The following is a 23,692-nucleotide window of genomic DNA, read 5'->3' on the forward strand; positions in this document are numbered from 1 at the left end:
TTGATTTTAGAGGCTGTATACAGAGTTAGGATGAAAATAAGGTGCATTTCGAACTGTTTTGAGACCAGTGCAGACAGACAGCACACTGGAGGTTTAGATATTCACTAAATAGGGAGCAAGGGAGAATCCTATAGCTTTCCTAAACTTCCCGTCAAAAGTTCAGTTTCAGGCTGCAGATGATGTTTGGACCACTCAACATGCACACTAATATATGCGGATAACTACCAAAATCCGCTTCATCAAGAAATGTGAAAACATACGAAACCCGTTTTTGGATTATTCTCTGCTTTAGACACCAAGACATACAGGCATGCACGCAACACTTGCGCACATTGGATAATCTGGTAAGAACACCAGTAAAGCTGTTTACATGCAAATCTGTGTAACTGGCAGAAAACGATGTGTGCTGATCAGAAGAAACCCATTTAAGGTGTTTACATGACCATGCACATTGTCGGCTTGTAACCAGCAATAGCAAGTACTAAATCATGGTCTATGGTTCATGGCTGTCATCAGGGGTTAAATTGGGCCGGAAATGTAAGTGTAAGCATAGTTCTAGCAGGAAGATCTTGGGGTTCATTCATCAAGCATCACATCCAATCACAATACAGCCTCCGCTTCATAGGCCTGCAAGCTGCCTCTCATTGTTTGCATACTTCCGTGTTTACACTCACGCGCATGTGAGTGAAACACACATAATGCTACACGCTATGCCTCACTTCTCCAAGCAACAGTCACTTCAGGTTGGATGATCACTCACCTTGATATTCACGCTCTTCTCCAGCCAGACTCCATCAGGAAAATATGTTACGTTCTCAGTCTATTCTTCTTTTGAGGAACAATATTTATGTCATGCAAATAGCTGGTGGTAGATGGGGTTTCAGGCGTTCTGCTTCCAATGTCCTCAATCCTCTGTTCATCATAAGCTTTATATGCAGGGATGGATTAACCATCGGGCCAATTGGGCTGTTGCCCAGGGGCCTCTAAACTAAAGGGGCCTCTAGCTCTAAATCAATTATTTATTTATATATTTATTTATTTATCTTGAGATACTGTATCTATTATAAATCCATGTAAATATCAGCCTTATGTGAAATACTATTGTTCAGTGGAAAGCGTGCTGGACGACAGCAGCACAAGCACAGTCACTCGAGTGTACGCTCAGGGAATCTGCGTTTCACAGGTGCAAAGCTTTTATTTGAAGGACTGCAGAGAACAGCCTTTGATTCACAAAACGCTTTCCAGACACAAGATGCAGTTTACCCTGGCTGTGTACAAAGCTGATGGTTTAAATTCATATTAAAGAAAGTGACAGAATTCATGTAACAGTATGGAGGACATTAAAATGTTTAAGTCCTGCATGCATTTAATGATAATGATAAAATCACATTAAAGTCGAACAAAAATATCTCTGTCACTGCCTGCAACATATTTGGCCTAATCTTAATAAATGGAAAATGCGTAATTCTGCCTGGGCAGGTTCACTTTCCATGAGGCAGTTCAAGCTACGCTTTATAAACCTCTTCGGGATGCTTTGATTTTTAAATGATTTAGCATTTTAATTGTGTAATTATTGTCTGCACACCAGAGCAAAACTGTATGCGATGGTCCTGCCCGGTATGTTGAAAAAGGTGAGATGTGGTGCAAAGATCAAAGACATCCATCCAGTGTGTGTTTACATAGAAAAACAATTGAAAAACAGCGCAGATGCACATGTGAACAGCCTGGAACTCGCCCTACTTGAAAAACTGACCCGAACCTGGCCCAAAACCTGTTGGTTTGTTGGGTACTGTCGGACTCAGATCAGATTGAGGACCTCTATATACGTGCAGAATAACCGAATAGTGATTTTGGTATTTAAATACAGATGCCTTGCACATACCTATTTATAACGCATGATTTTGGATCGGTTCATGATTAAAACGTGCATATAATTAGCCGTGTTAGACATTGCTCCAAACTTTTCTTCAGTCTATTTGAAAAATCCAACCAAATCTGCCAAGCGGACATGGGGGTACTCCATGAACATGGCGGCTTCTAGTGTGCTGTCTAGGTGTAGTGTGCCTCCATGGTCTACTGCCCAATGGGCCTCTTAATCCGTCCTTGTTTATATGCATCAATATCGCTCAAGCAGCAATATTAATTCTACAAGAGCATTCGGTCTCACTGATCATGTAGGTGTATGTGCATTTCACAGAGTGGTGGACACATCACTTGGGCACCCGAGCACGGATGCACATTTCTCAAATGTTAGCACAGTGTTTGCATAACTGATTGTTCTCTTATTGGGGAAGCAGGTTCCAATATTCCTGCAAATCTTCACATACAAGTACTTCAGTGTGTTGGGTCCGATCATCCATCAAGATACAGTTGTGCTCAAAAGTTCGCATACCCTTGGAGAATTAGAAATATATGTACCATTTTTAAAGAAAACATGAGTGAGCAGGCAAAACACATTTATTTTATTTCTTATGGGATTCATATTCAACTGTAGGTTATAACAGAATGGCACAATCATAAAACAAAACATGGCATCAAAGAAAAAAATGAAATGACCCCTGTTCAAAAGTCTGCATACCTTTATTTCTTAATACTGTGTTTTTTTATTTTTTTATTATTATATTCATGTTATAATCCGGTGAGATTCGATACACCCAGTTACATATTTGCTCTTTGAGGTAAACATGGCAAAGAAGTCAAAATCCTCAGACTCTGGAGACATTAAAAGACACTTACGTGTTCAAGCTGAGGCCTCTGACGGGCCTGCGAGCCGGGGACTCGATTTGGAAGGCACGTCAAGGGAAGAAATTCAGCGTCAACTGTCCAACATCTCGGTGATGCTGACGAAGGTTGTTGCTGACTTGGAGGATCTCGCTGTAATACGTCGATCGATTATGCCGATGAAAACAAAATTCTCTGAGTTGGTCACAAGAGTGGCAGAAGTTGAGAGATGGATCGATTATTTGGAGTTATCAGAAAGGGAATTATCTGCTAATCCGCCCGCATCCAAAACAGACTTGGAACACATTTTGGAAAAAAAAATATATTTTGTAAATATTTTATATTTTGAAGGAATAACATACGGATTGTTGGAATTCCTGAGCATGAAGAGGGCAGAGATATGGTGAAATTCCTGGATGAGCTCTTCCCGAGTCTGCTCGACATAACAGGCCATAAACTGGAAATCGAGCGAGCTCAGAGTCTCGGCTCGGAGATCAGCTGAGGGAGACAGGCCCCGATCAATTCTGGCCAAATTTCTGAGATCATCTGATAAAGATCTCATGTTGCACCAGGCGAGGAGCAAAGGAAAGCTTTCCAACTAAAAGTTATATAAATATAAAATATTTCTTAATATTTACATGTTCCCGGACTTTGCAAGTTCGACACGAGAGAAACGCAATCGGTTCAAGGAATGTAAGAAACTCTTACATCAATGGAAGATCGCTTTTGATGTTTCCGGCCAAACTGAGAATAGACACCAGGGACGGCAGCAAAGTATTTACATGTCCCAAACAGGCACTCTCCATTATAAATACATTGGAGTGAGTAAGCCATTTGATGTTTCTTATATTAGTGGACTGACTCGCTATTCAGTGACTTGATTGTCTGAGGAAGCTGGGTGCCATTTTTGTTTCTTTTTGCGCTGGCTCCGCCTAGCGGCTGGAGTTGGTTTTGTGGCATGACTCCTTCAAGAATCTTTTGCATTGATGGAAGATCACTTTTACACTGAAGTTCCCGGCCAGATTGAGAATGGACACTATGGATAACCACAAAATATCCACATGCTCACATAATGGATGTCTTTTATAAAGTTGACGGGCTGAGTAAGTCATGATGTACTTTTTTATGTGGCCTCCAAGTGAGTTTGGCTCTTGATCATCCGAGGAACTGGGATGCCTGTTTTGTTTCTTTTCATGCTGGTTCCACCTAGTGGCTGGAGTTTGTTTTTGCGGAGTAGTTTCGCGAGACACTGGAATGATTTCGTCATCTGCTGCACTCATAACAGCCAGCTCACTGAACAATTGTCTGTCTGGAAACTGAACGGCTTTATCAGCTGGAAGTGGTTTTGTGAAGGAACACACCTTCGAGATAGTTCTGTGAATGCATCTACGTGTTCTTTGTGTTTATTCTGCCTGTTGGTTGGGGTCTGTTTTACAAAGTATTTTCTGTTATCTAATTTTGCAGAAGCACCGGACTTGAGCAATCCGATGGCAAAGTCGTCGAGGGGGTTCTCGCATGCGTACATGGACCTTTAGAATTTAGAGGGATTGACGCCGGTTGACGTTGTCGTGCACAGGGTTAATCGTTTTTCTGTTTGTTTTGTTCGGGGGGAAGTTCTGGGTTTTATTGTTGCTCTAATGGAGAATGCGGTCTTTATAATCTTGTTTTGACACACAATTTATTTTTTCTATTATATCAATATGTCAATTGTTAATATGAGTGGGATATCTTTCTCCACATGGAATGTGAACGGGTTGGGGCACCCCATAAAAAAGGAAGGTTATTTCTTTTTTTAAGCATAAAAAATATGATATAGTGTTTCTTCAAGAAACACATCTTTCCCCGCAGGAAGCTGAAAAATTTGGGAAGATATGGGGTGGACATGTTTTCTTTAGTGCTGGCTCAAGTAAGAATAGGGGAGTCATTATATTGATAAATAAACATCTACAATTCAAATGTCTCAAACAGAAAGATAAATTAGGAAGACTCATTATTGTTTAAGGAGAAATTCAGGGGCAAAGGTTGATTTTGGCTAATATCTACACACCTAACGCTGATGATCAAGGCTTTTCTATAGATCTTGAAGGGATGTTGCAAGCCACTGGCACCCCTCATGATGTACAGTGCATCCGGAAAGTATTCACAGCTCTTCACTTTTTCCACATTTTGTTATGTTACAGCCTTATTCCAAAATGGATTAAATTCATTATTTTCCTCAAAATTCTACAAACAATATCCCATAATGACAATGTGAAAGAAGTTTGTTTGAAATCTTTGCAAATTTATTAAAAATAAAAAACGAAAAAAATCACATGTACATAAGTATTCACAGCCTTTCCATTACACTCAAAACTGAGCTCAGGTGCATCCTGTTTCCACTGATCATCCTTGAGATGTTTCTACAACTTTATTGGAGTCCACCTGTGGTAAATTCAGTTGATTGGACATGATTTGGAAAGGCACACACCTGTCTATATAAGGTCCCACAGTTAACAGTGCATGTCAGAGCACAAACCAAGCCATGAAGTCCAAGGAATTGTCTGTAGACCTCCGAGACAAGATTGTATCGAGGCACAGATCTGGGGAAGGGTACAGAAACATTTCTGCATCACTGAAGGTCCCAATGAGCACAATGGCCTCCATCACCCGTAAATGGAAGAATGGAACCACCAGGACTCTTCCTAGAGCTGGCTGCCCAGCCAAACCGAGTGATCGGGGGAGAAGGGTCTTAGTCAGGGAGGTGACCAAGAACCCGATGGTCACTCTGACAGAGCTCCAGCATTTCTCTGTGGAGAGAGGAGAACCTTCCAGAAGAACAACCATCTCTCCAACACTCCACCAATCTGGTCTGTATGGTAGAGTGGCCAGACGGAAGCCTCTCCTCAGTAAAAGGCACATGAGAGCCCGCCTGGAGTTTGCCAAAAGGCACCTAAAGGAGCCTCAGACCATGAGAAACAAAGATTGAACTCTTTGGCCTGAATGGCAAGTGTCATGCCTGGAGGAAACCAGGCGCTGCTCATCACCTGGCCAATACCATCCCTACAGTGAAGTATGGTGGTGGCAGCATCATGCTGTGGGGATGTTTTTCAGTGGCAGGAACTGGGAGACTAGTCAGGATCGAGGGAAAGATGAATGCAGCAATGTACAGAGACATCCTTGATGAAAACCTGCTCCAGAGCGGTCTGGACCTCAAACTGGGGTGAAGGTTCATCTTCCATCAGGACAACGACCCTAAGCTCACAGCCAAGATAACAAAGGAGTGGCTTTGGGACAACTCTGTGAATGTCCTTGAGTGGCCCAGCCAGAGCCCAGACTTAAACCCAATTGAACATCTCTGGAGAGATCTGAAAATGGCTGTGCACCGACGCTCCCCATCCAACCTGATGGAGCTTGAGAGGTCCTGCAAAGAAGAATGGGAGAAACTGCCCAAAAATAGGTGTGCCAAGCTTGTAGCATCATACTCAAAAAGACTTGAGGCTGTAATTGGTGCCAAAGGTGCTTCAACAAAGTATTGAGCAAAGGCTGTGAATACTTATGTACATGTGATTTTTTTATTTTTATTTTTATTTTTATTTTTTTTTTATTTTTAATAGATTTGCAAAGATTTCAAACAAACTTCTTTCATGTTGTCATTATGGGGTATTGATTGTAGAATTTTGAAGAAAATAATGAATTTAATCCATTTTGGAATAAGGCTGTAACATAACAAAATGTGGAAAAAGTGAAGCGCTGTGAATACTTTCTGGATGCACTGTAATATTGGGAGGAGACTTTAATCTTTTGATGGACTCAGTCCTTGATCATAGTGAAGCAAAAGTGTGTAAGTCCCCTAGAGCAACAGTGACGCTTCACAGGATGTGTAAATATCTTGGTCTTACAGATATCTGGAGACTTTTGAACCCATCTGGTAGGGACTATACATTTTTTTCATCAGTCCATAAGATTTATTCTAGAATAGATTTTCTTATATATATATATATATATATATATATATATATAAAACTAAGTACCTCATTTCATCTGTTGTTGATTGCTCAGTTGGAAACATCTTAGTCTCAGATCACGCCCTGGTGAGTTTAGAGGTGTTGCCACATACAGAGAAAAAGAAATCATATAGTTGGCGCCTTAATGTATCCCTTTTGCAAAATCCTGATTTCCAACAAATGTTAAAGACCGAAATCAATGTTTATATGTAGACCAACTGGTCCTCAGTATCCTCTGTGGGCATGGCTTGGTAGGGACTTAAGGCGGTTCTTAGGGGTCGGATCATACAGTATGCCTCATTCACCAAAACATCCAAAGCACGACAACTCGTGGAGTTGGAAGGGAATATTAAAAGTGCAGAGGCAGAGCTGAAGCACCGAATGTCATCTAATGGCCACAGAGAATTGACCCGTTTGAAATACAGATATAATACTATTTTGTCGTGGAAATATTTTTTAGATCTTATGCTACAGAACTGGCTCCACTTTTGTTAGAAGTTTATACGGAATCATTAAAGAATGGAAAGCTTCCACCAACCATGACACAAGCCTGGATCTGTCTGATTCTTAAAAAGGACAAAGATCCAAGCGAGTGTAAATGTTACCATCCAATTTCCCTGATCCAGCTAGATGGCAAAAAAATTTGGCAAAAATTCTGCCTATAATTCTAGTAAAGTTATGACATCTCTTATACATATAGATCAGGTGGGGTTTATTAGGGGCTGCAGCTCTTCTGACAGCATTAGGCATTTCATTAATATCATGTGGTCAGAGGCGAATGATCAGACTCCAGTCGCTGCCATTTCACTTGACGCCGAAAAGGCGTTTGATATGGTAGAATGGGATTATCTTTTTAAGATTTTGGAAATATATGGATTCGGAAATACTTTTATTGGATGGATTAAGTTACATTATAGACACCCTGTAGCAGCGGTACAAACAAATGGATTAATTTCAGATTATTTTACTCTGGATAGGGGCACTCAGCAGGGTTGCCCTCTTTCCCCATTATTGTTCTGTCTTGCCCTGGAACTATTAGCAGCTGCGATAAGAAAGGAGGATGATTTTCCATGGGTGGTGGCGGGAGGTGTGGCGCATAAGCTTTTATTTTATGCAGATGATATTTTGTTATTCGTTCCGACCCCACTAGATCTTTGCCTAGCCTCCATAGAATTATCATTTCCTTTTCTAAATTTTCGGGATACAGAGTTAATTTGTCTAAATCCGAAGCTTTAGCTCTGACTGCGTACTGCCCAGTAACGGCTTTTCTGCCGGGCGCCTTTCAATGGCCTAAACAGGGCATTAAGTATTTTGGTATTTTATTCCCAGCAAATTTATGTGATTTAGTTAGAGTTAATTTTGATCCTTTAAAAGGTTTTCGAGCGATGTGGGTAGGTGGGCTTCATTACATTTATCGATGATTGGGAAGGTTAATGTTATTAAAATGAATTGTACTCCAAAATTCAACTACCTACTACAGTCTCTCCCTGTAGATGTCCCCCTCTCTTACTTCAAGCAATTTGATAGCATAGCGAAGTCCTTCATTTGGAGTGGAAAACGTCCCAGGTTACATTTCAACAAGTTACATAGGCCGATTGACAAAGGTGGGCTAGGCCTACCTAAGATTTTGTTTTATTAATATGCATTTAGTCTTAGACATTTGGTTCATTGGTCACTTCCACCAGAGAGAGCCCCTCCCTGGTTTTGTATTGAAAAGGAAGTTCTTGACCCTATCTCGCCACTGCAAAGCCCTTCTATCAAACTAATCGGAGAAGTTAAGTCACACCCCGTTATCTCGCATTTACACTCAAAAGGTGTCCAGAGTGTTTAACTCGGATATTTATTTAAACGTAGCCTTGAGCATATGTATTAATAAGTCCCCTTTCTGTTGGTCATATTGGATTGTGAGGGGGGTTAATACACTTGGTGACCTATATGAGAGTGGAGTATTGAGATCTTTTGAAAATTTGATTCAACATTTTGGGATTCCCAAGTATTTACAGCTGCGCCACCTGCTCTGCACTGTTTTTGGGAGTAGCACGCACCCCCCCCTAGAGCGGCAGATACTCTGGGAGTGGTGATTGCTGCTTTTGGGAAGGGTCATGAGGCATCAGTGTATTACTCCCTGCTAATTCAGAGTCTGGGGGACAGAGCTTTAAATTCTCTCAAAAGATTATGGGAGGAAGATTTTAATTTGCTATTGGAGGAGGGAGTGTGGGCTAGGATTCTGAAAAACGTCATGTCTGCATCTAGAGATGCAAGGGTTCGCCTTATGCAATTTAATATTTTACATAGATTTTATTGGACCCCTTCTAAATTGTTAAGGCTTGGTCTTAAGGACACACCCATCTGCTGGCGATGCCATTCTGAAGATGGAGACACCACCCATGTTTTTTGGGGGTGTCGTAAGATCCAAGAATATTGGCTGAAGGTGCAAAGTTTTGTGTGTAATGTGTTGGGCACTCAGGTCTTGTTCTGCCCCAGACTCTGTATTTTGGGAGATGGGGAGGTCATGGATTTGGAGGATAAGTACATGAAGGACTGGGTTTTGACCAGTGTGATGATTGGTAGGCAGGTTATTTTGAGGAGTTGGAAGTCGGATGGAGCACCCTCGTTCCAGGAGTGGTGCAGGGAGATGGGTAGGGTGGCTGCCTTTGAGGAGGGGTCGAGCAGAAGGATGGAAGTTAGGGATTTTTACAAAAAGAAATGGAGCAATTACTTAACCTATTTGGGGGAATCTCGAGGATGGATTTTTTTTTATTATTATACTTGATTATTGTATTTTCTTTTCTTTTTTGTTGTTTTAGCTTTGTGTTTTTGTGTGTGTGTGTGTGTGTGTGTCTATATTCTGTTGACCTCTGGGGTGTTCGTGGTGGGTTTGGGTGGGGTGGGAGTTTGGTAGGGGGAGGGGATATAGTGGGGGGTTAATGTTTAAAATGATTGATTCAATATATATATATATATATATATATATATATATATATATATATATATATATATATATATATATATATAATATATATGTCGTTTTTTTCTTTGTGTTAATTTATGAATCAATAAAAATGTTAATAACAAAAAAAAAGAAAAAAGAAAAGAAGGGGCAAGTCAACATTAACTTTTGAGGAAATCAATATTATGCTACAAATGCTGTCAATGTGATGAACTTGGAATATTCCTTTAATACCTTAAATAAATTCCTTTAAAAAAAACAGCAACAAAAAAAACAAATACTGTGTATTGCCCCCTTTAGCATCAATGACAGCATGCAGTCTTTTGTAATAGTTGTCTATGAGGGCCCCAAATTCTTGCAGGTGGTTTAGCTGCCCATTCTTCTTGGCAAAATGCCTCCAGGTCATGCAAAGTCTTTGGTCGTCTTGCATGAACTGCATGTTTGAGGTCTCCCCAGAGTGGCTCGATGATATTAAGGTCAGAAGACTGTGATGGCCACTCCAGAACCTTCACTTTTTTCTGCTGTAACTGGAGGGTCAACTTGGTCTTGTGCTTAGGGTCATTGTCGTGCTGGAAAGTCCAAGAGCGTTCCATGCGCAGCTTTCGTGCAGAAGAATGCAAATTGTCTGCCAGTATTTTCTGATAACATGCTGCATTCATCTTGCCATCAGTTTTCACAAGATTCCCCGTGCCTTTAGTGCTCACACACCCCCAAAACATCAGTGAGCCACCTCCATGCTTCACAGTGGGGATGGTATTCTTTTCACTGTAGGCCTTGTTGACACCTCTCCAAACATAGCGCTTATGGTTGTGACCATAAAGCTCTATTTTGGTCTCATCATTCCAAATTACAGTGTGCCAGAAGCTGTGAGGTGTGTCAAGGTGTTGTCGTTGTGCTCCTTGAAACAAACACACCGTCTTTTTCCAGAGCAGCCTGTATTTCTCCTGAGGTTACCTGTGGGTTTTTCTTTGTATCCCGAACAATTCTTCTTGCAGTTGTGGCTGAAATCTTTCTTGGTCTACCTGACCTTAGCTTGGTATCAAGAGATCCCCGAATTTTCCAGTTCTTAATAAGTGATTGAACAGTACTGACTGGCATTTTCAAGGCTTTGGATATCTTTTTATATACCTTTCCATCTTTATAAAGTTCCATTACCTTGTTACGCAGGTCTTTTGACAGTTATTTTCTGCTCTCCATGGCTCAGTATCTAGCCTGCTCAGTGCATCCACGTGAGAGCTAACAAACTCATTGACTGTTTATACACAGACACTAATTGAAATTTAAAAAGCCACAGGTGTAGGAAATTATCCTTTAATTGCCATTTAAACCTGCATGTGTCACCTTGTGTGTCTATAACAAGGCCAAACATTCAAGGGTATGTAAACTTTTGATCAGGGCCATTTGGGTGATTTCTGTTATCATTATGATTTGAAAAGGAGCCAAACAACTATGTGATAACAAAATGGCTTCATATGATCACTATCCTTAAATAAAAGGATGTCACCCTGATGTCTGTGGTCATGAAGTCATTTGAGAGACTGGGTTGACCCACCTGAAAGACATCACTGGACCCTTTCTAGATCCCCTTCAGTTTGTTTATCGAGCAAACAGGTCTGTGGATGATGCAGTCAACATGGGATTGCATCATATCCTGCAACATCTGGACAGACCAGGGACATATGCAAGGATCCTTTTTGTGGACTTCAGTTTGGCTTTCAACACCATCATCCCAGCTATCCTCCAGACTAAATTACACCAACTCTCTGTTCCCACACCTATCTGTCAGTGGATTACCAGCTTTCTGACAGACAGGCAGCAGCTTGTGAGACAGGGGAAATTCACTTCCAGCACCTGTACAATCAGCACTGGTGCCCCCCAGGGATGTGTGCTCTCCCCCACTACTTTTCTCCCTCTACACCAATGACTGCATTGCCAATGACCCCTCTGTCAAGCTCCTGAAGTTTGCAGATGACACCATTGTCATCAGCCTCATCCGAGATGACGATGAGTCTGCATACAGAAGGGAGGTTAAACAGCTGGCTGTCTGGTGCAGTCAAAACAACCTTGAGCTGAACACGCTCAAAACGGTGGAGATGATTGTGGACTTTAGGAGGAACACCCCAACACTGCCCCCCCTCACCATTCTAAACAGCACTGTGGCAGCAGTGGAGTCATTCAGGTTCCTGGGCACTACCATTCAGGGCTCGACAATAAGGACTGCCCGATGGCCAGGGGCCAGTGTGAGAAAGATTCAGGCCAGTTGCTAGAACTCTCACTTGCCTGATCGGGCCAGTGCTGCATTTATAGCATTAGTGCAAGCAAACAACAAGCGAGAGAGCACAAAAATTACACAGCGCAAACAAAGTCTTCTAACTGAGGAGCGAGCGCGAGTATATTTATCTCGCAAAGACGCGCAAATGCATAATATACTGGACGCGCCAAGGCACAGTCACGTGCATGCACAAGATCGTGCAGACACCGAGTGCACTCTCCTAGCACTGTCCTCGCTCTTTTCCAAGTGTCTTAGCGGCAGCTATTACCAATGTGTAGAAAATAGCAGAAAAAAAACCCACTTAATGAATTTCATAGTGGGATTTAACGTCTTGTGTTCACAGTGCGCGAAATCCCCACAATTTTCATTTTTTACATGTTGGTGAAAATTAGTAATCCACACATTACAATACAAGAAATCAACAGTTTCTTTCTATAGGACTGAAAATCCATGTCTTTCCATGCATATGTCTCATCATCATCTCTCTCCGTGCAGCGTAGACTGTTTAACATGCATGTGCTCTCGTAAAGGGACAGAATGTAAGTTTTATTCCCACTGTAAAAAAACAAACACATTTTCTCTCAATAATTTGCCATTTGAGATGAAGCGCCGAATGAGACGTGATAAACTTTGTTAAACCCCAGTTATACACATGTCTGGAAATCACAAGCTGCTCAGTATCCAAAATGTAAGTATACATTTAATTAGGTAATGTTTCAAAACGTAAACATTAATTCGACATGATAATTCCGTTTGATATGAAAAGAAGCAAGATCACTATAGCTATTAGGCTATTATTATCAGAGCTGTTCAGCTGCAGGTTGAAGATGAATATTTAAAACAGTCTACTTCATTTCATCCTCATAAAACACCTATTACATGTCTAATTTCTGGACCATACAGGTATTTTTGTTTTTGTTCTTTGTATATCAGTCAGTGTTGGTCTTATTTGGGTTGTCTGATTTCATGTTATATACACATTGTTAATTCACAGATTAGGCCTAATGTCTACCTACTGTACATTACACATTACAACCGATTTATTAGCAAGTTTGTTCTCTCAGCCAATAATGAAATCTTAAACTCAGTGAATAATCTTTGATCCTTCTTGTGAAAACACTACACATGGGCAAAAGTTGCATGACAGCATGACTAAACAGGTGACTGAAAACCCATCATCTCCTCCACAGAACTCTTGGCTTAAAAGCACATGTGTAAATGGCAGGACGGCTGAGGTTAATATGATGTATTTATGAATTTATATCTGTAAAGCGCATATATGGGATTACATAAGGCATAAATCATATCTTGCTAATTATAAATGTGATTCATTTTGGGGGACATTGTATTTTTTATTTTTTTCTCCCCTTTTTCTCCTCAATTTGGAATGCCCAATTCCCAATGCACTCTTAAGTCCTCGTGGTGGCGTAGAGACTCGCCTCACTCTGGGTGGGGGAGGACGAATCTCAGTTGCCTCCGTGTCTGAGACCGTCAATCTGCGCATCTTATCAAATGTCTTGTTGAGCATGTTACTGCGGAGACATAGGGTGTGTGGAGGCCTAAGCTATTCTCCATGGCATCCACACACAACTCACCACACGCCCCACCAAGAGTGAGAACCACACATTATAGTGACCACAAGAATGTTACCCCATGTGACTCTCCCCTCCCTAGCAACCGGACCAATTTGGTTGCTCAGGAGACCTGGCTAAAGTCACTCAGCACGCCCTGGATTCAAACTCGCGACTTCAGGGGTGGTAGTCAGTGTAGTTACTCACTGATCTACCCAGGCCCCTGGGGGACATTGTATTAAAAACATAAGATATGTAAAAAATATTTATCTTTGGACATATTTTTTAAAACCATGGTGGAAAAACAGCTATTTGTCTTTTTTGTGTTGGGGCCAGTGAAATTTTTGGCAGGGCCAGTAAAAATCTGAAGCACTGGCCCAAAGGAAGTTCAACCTGCCACAGGCACTGCTGATACAGTTCTACTCAGCAGTCACTGAGTCTGTCCTCTGCACTTCAGTATCTGTCTGGTTTGGTTCAGCTACGAAATCGGATATCAGAAGACTACAAAGGACAGTTCGGACTGCTGAGAGGACTATTGGTTGCCCCCTGCCCTCCCTTCAAGAACTATACACTTCCAGAGTGAGGAAAAAGGCTGGAAAAATCACTCTGGACCCCACTCACCCTGCCCACTACCTTTCTGAATTGTTGACCTCTGGCCGACGTCTGTATGTGTATTTATATATGTATGTATATATATATATATATGTGTATGTATGTGTATATGTATGTGTGTGTGTGTGTATATATATATATATATATATATATATATATAGTCTATTGTGTATTCTATATATACTTTTTCTTTTCAATATTTATTTATTTTTATTCAATTTTAATTATTTTTTTAAAAGTCTTGTTGCTGTTTTGTATTGTTGTGTACTGGAAGCTCCTGTCACCAAGACAAATTCCTTGTATGTGTAAGCATACTTGGCAATAAAGCTCATTCTGATTCTGATTCTAAAAGACAGTTTTTTTGCATGATCAGTCATATTTTCAAAATCAATGACAAAATTTCACAATTTCTGCCAGGTATGCAAACTTTTGAGCACAACTGTATGCTTCTATGCTTCTGGCTACAGAACAGGGCACAGCACTGAATCTGCTCTCCTGAAAGTGGCAAATTAAGTGTGCCGTTCTAGTTTTGCTAGATCTCAACGTGGCCTTTGACACGATTGACCACACCATCCTTCTGAAGTGTTTACAGCAGTGGGTTGGAATTCAGGGTAGTACACTTAATTTGTTTGCCTCTTATCTCAAAAATAGATCTTTTTCAGTTGAGATTGGAAACTTTTCTTCATCTTCTTCATCTATTACCTGTGGAGTACCTCAAGGCTCCATTTTAGGCCCTGTTCTATTTTCATTATATATGCTTCCTTAGGTGCTATTTTTCATAAACACAACATCTCATATCATTGCTATACAGATGACACTCAGCTCTATCTTCCGATCGTATCAAATTGCCTTACAATCTTTGTATGATTGTCTTGAGGACATTAAAAGCTGGATGGCAGCCAACTTTCTACAGTTAAACAAATCTAAGACAGTAGTCCTAGTTTTTGGCCCTCCTAATTCCATTACAATGGAAATTTGGGACCTTTATTTTCAAACTTACATTCTCAAGCAAGAAATCTAGGTGTAATTTTTGATTCAGCTCTAAAATTCGATAGACAAATAAACTCTGTGGTCAAAGGCAGCTGTTTTCAACTTAGGACTATCGCTAAGTTAAAAACATTTTTAACTTTTAAAGATTTGGAGACTGTGATTCATGCTTTTATTTCTTCGAGACTTGATTATTGTAATGCACTTTATTTGGGTGTTTCTTAATCCTCTCTGTCACGCCTTCAGCTGGTTCAAAACGCTGCTGCTAGGCATCTGACTGGTACCAGAAAAAGAGATAGTATCTCTCCAGTGCTGGCTTTTCTTCACTGGCTTCCTGTCCAATACAGTTTGTTTACAAGGGCTTGCATGGTCTGGCACCTGAGTACATTTCTAAGTTAATTTCTCTGCATAATCATCTAGACCTTTACGGTCATTAAATAGTTTACAGTTAACTGTTCCTATATTAAGATTAAATTTGAAGGGTGACTGAGCCTTTTCAGTTGCAGCAACAAGGCTTTGGAATAAGTTGCCTTTACATATTAATTCTGCTTCAACACTTGATGATTTTAAATCACTTCTTAAAACACACTTTGATACTTTGCAATTGTAACATTATTACTTTTACTGTTTTGTGTACTGTTTTTATCTCTTTTTGTGAATGTTGTTCTGGTATTCTACATACCTTTTTAACTAGTTTAATTGTACAGCACTTTGGCCAACAGTTGTTGTTTTTAAATGTGCTATATAAATAAATCACGCTGTTTTCTTTTGTCATATGTCCATGTAAGTTTCCTTAAAGGGGAAGCATCATCATTGTTGAGTGTCCTCTGACACCTAACGGTAGGCATTGCTCATTACATTCCGTATTTCATTAACATCACAATGCAGACTGTGCTCAAATACAAGATATTATTAAATCAAATCAAGGTATTATTTCCATATCCAGCTATGTCACATGTTTTATTTTATGAGAGTCATCTGTCATCAGAACAGTGGAGAGATTTGTATTATAATCGCTCACTGGAACTATTAATCATTTTATTAAAGCTACACTATGTAACAATTTTTTGTTAAAAAATAACAAAATGTTATTAATGTGAGAGTGTAACAAAAATCCATCTTCCAAACCATGTCTTTACCCAAATACACTTTGATAAACCTATAATAATGATTTATATTTTAGAGCTGTCGGGGCAGATTTCGCGGGAAATTGCATACATACGTCATTGGCCCGTGCGTGTTCACTTCATATCTGTACACAGAGAAAACAAATCATTTAGTCCTAGGCTTGCCAAGGACATGTGAGTCTTGAAATGATGTTGACCACTGGTTGGTAACAATGACAATCTACAAATTAGTTACTACCATGGTCTATTTGGCCAGAATGTCCTGCAGTTATAAAAGCTTTACAAAGTTTGACCTTAGACTAGCAATCGTTATGTCTAATGTTAAAGAACGTTGCCTAACTTTTGTAACGTCATTTATTTAAAAACATGAATGTTTCCAATAAATCAAAACAACAGCATACGATATGGCACTTACCTGCTCAGATGACATGTTTTCGGATATCTGTCTTTTCCTTTCTTTTATTATTTATTTGTCCATTCGCTCTGATAAGATGTCCTGTATCCATGTGTACACCGATGCCTTGAAACACATTCTTCCATGCAGAGGAAAAGAGCCAAAGCACAACCAAAACAATGTTCTTCTGCAAGACGAATGCAGTTTTATTTTTTAACTTCTAGAGGGCCAAAAGTTACATAGTGTAGCTTTAATGTAGCACCATGAAGCTTTAAACAATGGGGCCTTTCTATACTTTGGGGATGTTTTTACTAACATTCGATTTCCAAGCTTTATTACTCAAGTTTCTACATACAGTTCATTTTCTGCATCTGCTGGTATATAATATAAGCTCCCCATCAATGCTCTCTACGTTAATCAACATATGTGTTCACTATATGTGCTTGTGGTTTGAACAGTAACATATAGTAGCAAGTAATTAAGATATATGCATACTTTATTGGGATAAAACAATGCTGGCAGCACAAACGGGCTGGCAGTGCAAATGTGCCGTCCAGGTGCTGAAACTGTGGCTTGTCTTCTGCCATGCGACTAAGCATCTGACAACACTGTGACCACAGTGTGTTTTCTGCTATCGACTCAGTACACCATCAAACATCATGGTTACTTGTGTAACCTCCATTCCCTGATGGAGGGAATGAGATGTTGTGTCAATGTAGTGACACTAGGGGTCACCCTTGGGAGCCCGAGACACCTCTGGTCTTTGATAAAAGGCCAATGAAAATTGGCGAGTGGTATTTGCATGCCACTCCCCCAGACATACAGGTATAAAAGGAGCTGGTATGCAACCACTCATTCAGGTTTTATGCTGAGGAGCCGATATAAGGTCCGGCCATTTCAGCAGGTAGTTCAGCATTGTGGCAGGAGGGACACAAGTCTTGTTCCCTCCATCAGGGAACGGAGGTTACACAAGTATACCATGACGTTCCCTATCTGTCACTCACTTGACGTTGTGTCGATGTAGTGACACTAGGGGTCCCTATACAAAATGCCACAACTGGCTGAACTGTGTTACGTGAACTGGCGGTGTGTGGTGGGCAGACTACTGTGTGCCTCATAGCCAGCACACCAGGTCGACACGTAACCTCATAGTCATGAGTGTCGAATGGCCCTTTAGGGAAAAGTCGACTACCCAAAAGATAGAGACAGGCTTAACCCAGTCGTGGCCTCTTTTCCCTTTCTCTTTTTCCACTCCCTAAAAAAGAAGGGGGATTATCTGACTGGGCCGCCAGGTCTAGTCGGGGGGTGTCCCTCCCAAGAGGAAGACACCGTGGAGACCACACCTCGCCCAAAGAGGGGGGGGATATTTAAGTGGAAGAATACGTCACATGGTCTTTCCGACCATGTGGAGAGTCTTCAAGGTAGATCCTACCCAACGGGGGAGGAGTTACTACAAACATGGAGACTGGGGCAGAGGGGCTCTGCCCTAGGAAGACGCAGTTTGCCAACAGGGAAACGAACTAGCGGAAGATATATATCGCATGGGATTAGCCTTACAGGGAACCGCCACATGCGGAGCACCTACCCCAGAACAGGACTCTTAGTTAGCACGTGTACTGGGCCGGCAGCGAGTCTCTCGGAAAACTCGACTGCCACAGGGCTCGGAGAAGGTCGACAAGGGAACAAAGTTTGTGAACACTACTGGGAATTAATGGCGCACGTCTTAAGCTCCAAGGGAGGTGGAAGGTGCTATGTGCAAGCGATACACCCAGCCAGCTATCCCAGGCTTATCCGCTTGTGTTGCGTGCCACTACCTGGGACGAAACCGGTTACACCTGGAGGTTGTAGAACCTTGCAAAGGTGTTGGGTGTTGCCCAGCCCGCTGCTCTGCAAATGTCTGTTAGAGAGGCACCTCTGGCCAGGGCCCAGGAAGCGCTACACCCCTGGTAGAATGGGCTCGTAGCCCTACCAGGGGCGGCATGTCCTGGGCGAGATATGCCATAGTTATGCCGTCAACGAGCCAGTGGGTGATCCTCTGCTTGGAGACAGCGCTTCCTTTCCACTGTGCACCAAAGCAGACAAAGAGCTGCTCAGAGATTCTAAAGCTCTGCATTCGATCCAAATACATGCATTAAGCGCGCACCGGACACAGCAACAACAGGGCTGGGTCTGCCTCCTCCTGGGGCAGCACTTGCAGGTTCACCACCTGGTCCCTAAAAGAGGTGGTGGGAACCTTGGGCACATAGCCCGGTCGGGGTCTCAGGATCCCGTGAGAGTAACTCGGACCGAACTCCAGGCACGTTTTGCGGACAGAGAACACTTGCAGGTCACCTACCCTCTTGATGGAAATGAGCGTAGTCAGGAGGGCAGTCTTCAAGAAGAGTGCCTTAAGCTCGGCTGACTGCAAAGGCTCAAAGGGGGCTCTCTGTAGAACCTGAAGAGCTACAGAGAGGTTCCATGAGGGAATGAGGCGCGGTCTGGAGGGATTCAGCCTCCTGGCACCTCTTAGGAACCTGATGATCAGGTCGTGCTTCCCTAAGGACTTACCGTCGACTGCGTCGTGGTGTGCTGCTATGGCGGCAATGTACACCTTCAAGGTGGAAGGGGACAGCCTCCCTTCCAACCTCTCCTTCAGAAAGGAAAGCACTGATCCGACTGCGCATCTCTGGGGGTCTTCGCGTCGGGAAGAACACCACTTAGCACACAGACGCCACTTCAAGGCATACAGGCGCCTCATAGAGGGGGCCCTAGCCTGAGTGATCATGTCTACCACCGCGGGTGGTAGACTGCTTAGGTCTTCCACATCCCGTCCAGGGGCCAGACATGGAGATTCCAGAGGTCTGGGTGTGGGTGCCAGAGGGTGCCCCGTCCCTGAGAAAGAAGGTCCTTCCTCAGGGGAATTCGCCAGGGGGGAGCTGTCGCGAGGAGCGTGAGGTCCGAGAACAACGTCTGGGTGGGCCAGTAGGGTGCTACCAGGGCGACCTGCTCATCGTCCTCCCTGGCCTTGCACAGGGTCTGTGCAAGTAGGCTCACTGGGGGAAATGCATATTTGCGTAGGCCAGGGGGCCAGCTGTGTGCCAGCGCATCTATGCTGAGGGGAGCCTTGGTGAGGGCATACCAGAGCAGGCAATGGGAGGATTCTTGGGAGGCGAACAAGTCCACCAGTGCCCGTCCGAATCGACTCCAAATCAGCTGGATCACCTGAGGGTGGATTCTCCACTCTCCCCTGAGGGTAACCTGCCATGACAGCACGTCCGCTGTAGTGTTGAGGTTGCCTTCAAACAGGCCAGCACCAACTGGGCGTGCTCGTTCATAAGGCACGCCGTCAAGGAGACAGTTAGTTGAGAATGCGAATGCCCACCTCCCTTAATGGAGCAAGGGCAGCCTCTGCGATCTTTGTAAAGACAAGAGGAGACAGGGGCAGGCCAAAAGGGAGGACTTTGTACTGATATGACTGACCCTCGAACGTGAATCACAGGAAGGGTCTATGTCGAGGAAGGATCGAGACGTGGAAGTACGCATCCTTCAGGTCTACCGCCGCAAACCAATCTTGATGCCAGACGCTCGCCAGAATGCATTTTTGCATCAGCTTCTTGAACGGGAGTCTGTGTAAGGCCCGGTTCAGTACTCGCAGGTCCAAGATTTGCCGCAACCCACTGCCTTTTTTCGGTACAATGAAGTAGGGGCTGTAATACACTTTCTTCATCTCGGCTGGAAGGACAGGTTCTATCGCGTCCTTCCGTAGGAGGGTAGCGATCTCCGCACACAGGGTGGCAGCGTTTACGCCCTTGACCAAGGTGAAGTGAATACCGCTGAACCTGGGTGGGCGCCTGGCGAACTGAATCAGCCGGACGGTCCGGATCAGCCATCACGACGGATTGGAAAGCACGATCCACGCGTCCAAGTTCTGCGCGAGGGGGATCAAGGGGACAACGTCGTCGGATGTACCGGCAGGTGGGGCCTCGTGGCGGGGCGGAGCGCAAGGTGCCACAGCACGTCATGGCCGTGCTGAGTCTAGGGACATAGAAGCACTTACCTGGCTCCTTGTGACCACCTCCGGAACAGCCTGGGATGGGGGAGGAAGAGGCCTGTCCTCCGTAACCCGTGGAGACTGCCACATCAGGGGCAGCTGTGTGCCACAGCTGGGTGCTCAGGGGCGGAAAGGCCACCGCTGGAGCACCAATCCTGCAAGAAAAAGCCCGTGGACGGTAGTCGTGGTAACGACCATACACACTGGGTATGTGACCCAGGGAGGAAGGAAGCTGCTCTTTTGCTGAATTGTTGGGTACCGCAGCCACTTGGGCATGCAGCGAAATCAAACAAAAAGGCAACAAAAGATTTTCCACCCAGCCCTCCACCGGGGGATGGAGTGGTCTTCTTACCAGCTCCACGTGAGTGGGCTCCCTCATCCCTGGGTTGCCCATCTCAGGGGCGCTTTGACGACCTCCGTGGGTTCTTCGGTGCCGGCTGTGAGACGGGTGGTGTCAGCTTCCTGCGGTGGGCTCCACGCCGGGGCCGGGCCGGAGGGGCGGGCTGCGGCGGAACTGGTGCTGTCACTGCAGGGGGACGCCCTTGGCGACGAGCAGATGGGGTGCGGGATCTTGAGCCGCGCCGGGGCAGGATGTGCCGGATTGCCCATCTGCTGCTTCACCATCGAGAACTGCTGGGCAAAGTCCTCAACGGTGTCACCGAATAGGCCCGCCTGGGAAATGGGGGCAGCAAGGAACCGTGTCTTGTCGGCCTCGCCCATCTCGACCAGGTTGAGCCAAAGGTGGCGCTCCTGGACCACTAGTGTGGCCATCGTCCGCCCGAGAGACCGCGCCATGACCTACGTCGCTCGCCGAGCGCAGTTCCTGCATCAAATCTGGGGCAGAACTACCCTCGTGCAGTTCTTTCAGTGCCTTGGCTTGGTGGACCTGCAGGAGAGCCATGGCGTGCAGGGCAGAGGCGGCTTGTCCAGCAGCACTGTAGGCCTTAGCCGTCAGGGACAACGTGAGCCTACAGGGCTTGGACGGGAGCTTAGGGCGTCCACGCCAGGTGGCAGCGCTCTGTGGGCATAGGTGCACCGCGAGCACCTTATCCACCGGGGGAATCGCCGTATAGCCCCTGGCCGCCCCACCATCGAGGGTAGTGAGAGCGGGGGAACTGCAGAATCGGGGCTGGGCAGTAAAAGGTGCCTCCCACGACTTCATCAGCTCCTCATGCACTTCCGGGAAGAATGGCACTGGAGCGAGGCGTGGCTGCTTTGATCGGCGCTGCGAGTCCTGAAACCAATCATCAAGCCACGAGGGTTCAGGGGACAGAGGATGGTTCCACTCTAACCCGACGCTCGCGGCCACCCGTGAAAGCATGTCCGTCATTTCAGCATCGGCCTGTGACTGGGCAATCTTCTTACGAAAGCAAGCCACGACCGCAACGTTGCCATAGTCATGTTCTCACAGTGAGAACATGAACCATCCACAAAGGCTGCCTCCATGTGGATTGCACCCAGACACGAAAGACAGCGATCATGACCATCCGAAGTTGAGAGATAACGACCGCAACCAGGAATAACACACAATCGGAAAGCCATCTTTAAAAAGACGTTCCATTTGTGCGCTCTTTTAGAGAAATATATACTCTTTTAGAGGGAAAAAGCTCTTTCAGAAAATATACTCTCTACTTTTTCTGCTGAAGCGCCCAGGGGCGTTCTCTGCAGTGCACCAGTGCAGAGGAGGGAGAAGCCGCTAAAATGCACCGTCAGATCCAGCAGGGGTGAATGAACAGTAGTTTTCAGCTCAATGAGCATGACCGTTCGGCTCCGAAGAGAAAATCTGAATGAGTGGTTGTATACCAGCTCCTTTTATACCCGTATGTCCGGGGGAGTGGCATGCAAATACCACTCGCCAATTTTCATTCAATCATCATACACCAAAGGTGTCTCGGGCTCCCAAGAGTGACCCCTAGTGTCACTACATCGACACAACATCGAGTGAGTGACAGATAGGGAACATTATTTATCTTTCAGCAAAGGATATTGCACAACAACGTCACCCTTATCGTAGGGCCCTCACATTACGTTGTTCATCCTCTGACTAAGATATTGCACAATTAACGCTCATACGCAGAATGGCTATCCTGCAGCAAGGATATCATGAACCATGCCCCCTATATCATAAGGGTTCATCAGTAAATGCAAGCACAGCTTATCCCATTGCAAAGGTATGCACAAACCATGCCAGTAATATTGCATAATTCATGCACAATTGGCAAATTCAAAGGACATTGCACAAACAACGGCCGCCCTCATCAGAGGGCTCATAATCAAACATTACTTATCTTTCAGCAAAGGATAACGCACAAACAAGGTCGCCCTTATCATAGGGCTCGTGAGGAACATTGCTCTTCTCTTGGCAAAGCTATTGCCATCAACATTCACCATTATCGAAGGGCTCAAACGCAAACATTGAATATCCTTCAGCAAGGTTCGGCACAAACAGCGTTCTCCTTTTCTTAGGGCTCATTCAGCATTGTCCACCCTCTGCAAAGATATTGCACAAAGGAGGCTCACCCGTTTGCAAGGGCTCAACAGTTCTCATAAGCAGCCTACCCTCCTGCAGGGTATTTGTCCCTCATCCTTTGAAGACCTGGTTGTTGTCCTGAGTCTAATTATTTGTTTTTGTATTATTTATTTATTTTTAATAACTGGGGGGGGGTGCTTAGGTTAAATTAGGTCCTAATTACTTTTGGGGTAAGCTCCGCTCCCTTGCCGTCAACTCTATAAGTTTAGAATCACCCTAAATCCCAATTTAACCCCTGGCTGTCATGTAAACTAAAGGCTGCCTTGGTGATGCCCTTTGCTGCCACTCTGAATCAATTTGCAAAGTCTGCAGCATTACATCATCAAAGGGTAGACTCTGAATCCGACCACAACGGCTGAGAACAGCATTCAGGATAGGACCAGAGAGTGTTGTAGTCATTCTTGAGTGGAAGTCCGCTATTTTACAGTCACCCCGCTGTGCAGGGCCATGTTAATCCAATGAGCCCGGGTACACAAGATCAAATATGAATTTTAATATGAATTGTGGAATTTCAG

General features: G+C 44.0%; 1 long non-coding RNA gene across 1 annotated transcript in view; it reads left to right on the forward strand.

Moving 5' to 3' along the window:
* The window catches only part of LOC127445359 (uncharacterized), a 58,349-nt gene that overhangs the window by 279 nt on the left and 34,378 nt on the right, over positions 1 to 23,692 (forward strand). The window lies entirely within an intron of this gene.

The sequence above is a fragment of the Myxocyprinus asiaticus genome, chromosome 8 (genome assembly GCF_019703515.2).
Source record: "Myxocyprinus asiaticus isolate MX2 ecotype Aquarium Trade chromosome 8, UBuf_Myxa_2, whole genome shotgun sequence".
Classification (NCBI taxonomy): domain Eukaryota; kingdom Metazoa; phylum Chordata; class Actinopteri; order Cypriniformes; family Catostomidae; genus Myxocyprinus; species Myxocyprinus asiaticus.